Source organism: Pteropus vampyrus, unplaced genomic scaffold (genome assembly GCF_000151845.1).
Source record: "Pteropus vampyrus isolate Shadow unplaced genomic scaffold, Pvam_2.0 Scaffold2, whole genome shotgun sequence".
Taxonomy (NCBI): Eukaryota; Metazoa; Chordata; class Mammalia; order Chiroptera; family Pteropodidae; genus Pteropus; species Pteropus vampyrus.
In genome coordinates, this window is record NW_011888783.1 from 33,818,734 (window position 1) to 33,823,557 (window position 4,824).

Below are 4,824 nucleotides of genomic sequence, written 5' to 3' on the forward strand. Positions count from 1 at the left end.
CACAAAGAAACTTTTTGTGCTTTCCCATAAAAGTCACACCCTCCCTCCAAATGTAGCTTCTGCAACTACTAATCTGCTCTTCATCATTATAACTTTGTCACTTATAGATTGCTATATAAAGGAAATCATACGGTATGTAACCCCTAGAGATTGACTTTTTTCACTTAGTATAATGTTTTTGAGACCTATCCCAATTGTTGAGTTAGCAATATTTTGTTTTCATTTATTGCTTAGTGATATTTCATATATGTTTGATTTTTGATAACAAACCTTCAAAACCATATCCAAAGCATCCTACGAACTGAAACTAAAGGCCTCTCTAAGAATTATGGCCTTAGGGAATATTATGGAAGTTTCCCAAGGCCAGAGAAAGATAAGAGGGATGAAAAGACAATCTTTCTCAACTTCTTCACATGCTCTGAGCTTTTTTACAAACGAATGCCATCAAATTCAACCCCATTTTTTTTTTTACTTTACTTTTTTATTTTATTTTTTAATGGCTCTAACACTTGAGGACTTCCCACTGTTTTCCTCAGTTACCTGGGTTTGGCTTCTTCTTTGACCGTCTGTATTCCTAAATTTTAATTTTCTAATCTCAATTTTCTCAATGGCCCCAGTTTGAATAAACCTAAGGTCCTCCTCTAAGGATTTAAGCAGCAGAGAACATGTATTGCCTCATGGGGCAGCCCTGCCAGGCTTCTGTTTATAAGAGTGACTGAAGATCCTTTTAAGAAAGACTAGGGTTTATTTAAGGACAATGAGGTGAGGTCTACAGGAAAATGAAGTTTCTGGGAACACCATGGCTATCATTCAGATATTTTAAGGGGTTTTAAATAAAAGACTTTGAAAAATGAAATGAGCTTTTTCCCTTTAATCTCTGAGGGATAGTGAGTGTAAAACATAATGGAAATATGCCAGAAGCGCTACCTTGATAATTAGAGCAGCTTTGACAATGGAGACGTTATCACTGGTGTCAGCAGCAATATCAGTCCAAGACGAGGCATCTCCTCCAGAACTCTTGACCTTAATACTGGTTCCCGTAACACTGGCATCAGCACCTCTGCTTTGGCAGCCTGGGGGCAGAAATCCACTGGCTTGGCAGAGTGACAGTGCTTCGTGTGGCCACTGACAGTGAAGACACTGTTTTCAACATCAGTGTTGGTATATCCGTGTGTTGCACGCGTGCGTATGTTCAATCTTTAATCTCGGGGGGCTTCATCCTACAGAAGGATCATAATATCTCAGACTGTTCCCTATATTGATTTTATAGAAGACTTTGACCTGGCTGGAAAACTAAGAATTTTAAATTTCAAAACTTTTGTTGGGTCTTATTATAGTAACAGGTGGATATCAATAGAAAGGTGATTTTGTAGAGGACTCAATTACTACTCAGATGTTAAAAATGTTTCTTTATGATATGAATTATATATACATATAATATTTTCTCAGAGCGAAAATAGAAGAAATACAAAGGGCAAGTGCCACTGCTTTTCATACAATGTAAAATATTGATATTAAGAGTAGTTGTGCACAGATAGGAAAGTGTTTCTTTCTTTAATATGGTTTGCAACTCTACTCTCTTGAGGATTACTATATATCTGTGAGATATGTGTGTATGTATGTTCCTATTGTTAAAAAATTTTTAACTGAGTAAGTTTTAAAGATATTGTTGGTTTTATGGAACAATTCATGAATTAGGCAGCATCCAATCTAGCAGATAGAAAGGAGCTCTGAGGAGGTGTACAAAATGAAACACTTTTATAGGGAGAAGGGATCATGAAAGAAAGTTATACTAGGTTAAACACTGAATTGATTATTACAAGGTTACTTTCTTTTAGGGGACTGATAGATTGCTAGTTAGGTAATTTATCAGGCAGATTACCTAACTAGTGCTGATCTGGTGATTCCTGACTGACTGGTTTAAGATAACATTTCTGGGGGAGTGGAAACTGTAATTGAGTTTTGGTTTGGTGATGTGGGTTTAGCATAAACAACTCCATTTTGAAACTGTTGTCTTATTTTTAAAGTATATTTACTTATTAGACAAATTAAGGGAGAATGAGAAGTTACCTCATACTAGTAGGGATACCTCAGAAAAGACCATATTTGATTGAATAATTCAGAACTTTGGGGAATATATATTTCCATGGATGACTAAATTGCAAAATATTCTAGAGGTGAAAATGGATATTTGAACTAGATAGGGAAAGGAGTTTCCCCAATGAGGAGCTTTGTATGGCTATAGATGCAGTTACCAGTAGAAATTAATAAGTAATTACTGGAGAAATTGAGGTCATTGGAAGAATTTACTGCGGTGCTGATTTATTTATTTTGGTGTTGTCCATCCTTTCATATTTGATCCTATTTTAAATGCCACACATAAAATAGTGACAATTGTCACTATTACCTCCATGGTCTACATGGAGTTCTCCACAGTTGTTTAATTATCCTCTGCCAACCCCACAACCTGCCATTGTTTCCAGCCTGAGGTGCTCTGAGCTGCCAGGCCCCGGCAACTTTTTTATCCTCTCTCTCACTTCCAAAAATTAGGAGTTGAGTTTTTGACATGCTGAATTTGAAATTTGTAATTGGACATTCCAGTATAAATATTAAGTAGGTTATTTTGTCTGGGGTTTAGAGAACAGGTCTGGGCTGTTAAATTTGGTTGTTGCCAGCAGACACATGGTATTTAAAACCAAGAGACTAGATGGTATAGTCAAGGGAGTCCATTCCCTGGGATGAATTTTGAGGGAGGAGAAAGAGGAAAACCAGCCAAAAAATAAAAAAGTGATCTGGCGAGTAAGGAGGAAAACTTAGAGATGCTGGTATGTCTGAGACAAATGAAGTCAGCACCAAAGATGGTGGTGAGTCTATGCTATAAAATGTTAATGATCATTGGAGATCATTTCAACTGTGATAAGAGTGGGTTTGGTTGCAAGAGGTGGCCAAAATCCTCTTTGGATTGGATTTAATAGAGAATGGGGAAAAAGGAGCTGAAGACTTTGGGTGTAGATAGGAGAGCAAAGAAACAGGGTGGAAGCTGGTTGGAGAAGAGGAGTCAAGAGAAGGTAATGTCTGAATGTGACTTGGTACTGTGTTTAAAGGGAATAAAATGAGAAGGAAACGTTTTTAGCCAGTTTGTATCTCCTAGTGTCCTGCAATTTCTGTCTCATTATGATGAAAAAGGGAGATCTGGTCCAGATTTTCATAGGCCCAATGACCTCATCCCAATCCTCATGGGGCCTTCCCCATTCAGCTGTGCAATTTCTCTTTCCTTTTCCCAGAGCTGGAAGCATACCTGGAAGATTCAGAGGTTAGTGAGTTTAATAGAAAATTCTTCACATCAGACCCTGACAATGATTATTCCATTCTTTCAAGCTGCTCTGCTGTGTCTTTGACATGCTTGCTACTATCCACATCCCTCCTTTCCACTGAAAGAGTAGGAAAGACAGGGTGACTTTCAAAAATCATCACTAACTCTCATTATGTTCTGTCCCCCATGTGCCCATCCTGTTTCAGGAGTACCGAAGTGGAATTCAACATTTTTGAAAGAACCTGATTGTCTATCTAATCATCACTGCAGTATCCCACTAAAGTAATAATCCATTGCTATTTCAATGCTTAATAAAAGAAAGAATTAAGATTAAAAAGACATAAACTTTGTGGTGTAAGTACAAACAGTATTCTGAATTCATTTTCAAAAGAGAAAGTATTGGTTGGAAGCTAAATAATAAATTATTATTATTGTTTTGTTCAATGCCAATAAACTTTTATCTGCCATAGCAGATCACATTTTTTCTGAAAAAGAAGATGCAAAACAGTAACATATTTCCTGCTCTTATCTGAAGCAGCAATTTAAACTATGTAAAAGCAACTCTCTCCGCACCCCCCTTTCATGGCATCATTTTAACCTTACAGTGATAATCAGGGAGTCTGTCTCTGCTTGCTTCTCTTTCAAGGAGCAAACTGTGATGTCAGCATGTCACTAACATACTAGATATGTATCTCTAGAGGTTGCCATGGCAAATCTGGAACCAGATCCTCCCTAATGAGCCTTAGCATTGCTGCCTGACAGACTAAGCATTCTCAAGCATTTCCTGTTAGACTCTGTGTTGGCTTCGGCTATGAAAGCAGTTGCTTTCATTTCTGGCGGTAGATTAGCATTGGGTGGGAGTGGGGCTGAAGTCTTATCCAGTCATGAAGTGTCACTTAATCTGACAGAAGAATTTCGAGGGCTGGAAATGTACCAGGTGCAAGAAGACACTAAGGAGATATGTTAAGTTAAAATCTAGTTCCTGGCATTTTTATGATAAATCCTTTGAATGCCCCCCTTCATACAGACAAAGGAACTCGTAAGTTAAGAGCATGTTAATTTTGACATCAATAATTGATTTAAAAAGAACTAAGATTAAGAAGATAATGGAAGAAGAGAAACCAACAATACTAGGATAGGAGAAGTGTTCACTGGAATTGCCTCTTGTATTCGTAAAATTAGTTTCGATGGTGAAGACCACAAATATAATCTTCCTTTGGTGAGAAGTCAGTTTTATGAGTCAAATATGCAAGATTCACCATAGTTGCCAGTCACGGCAAAGTATTAAGATGGCAAGCACTATCCTTTATTATCATCTCCTTTAACAGAGCTTTCAATTGTTTACAAAGATTAGAAGCTGAGGAAATATCTTTAATTTGCCCCAGAGTTAACAGAAATGTCTTAAGGAAGAAGGGCGTAATTGCTACTTAGAGTCAAGAGAACAATATGTGAGGTAACGACTTTGATCAACTTACTGTTCTCTTTTAGTTATAGTAATACAGTTCAACAAT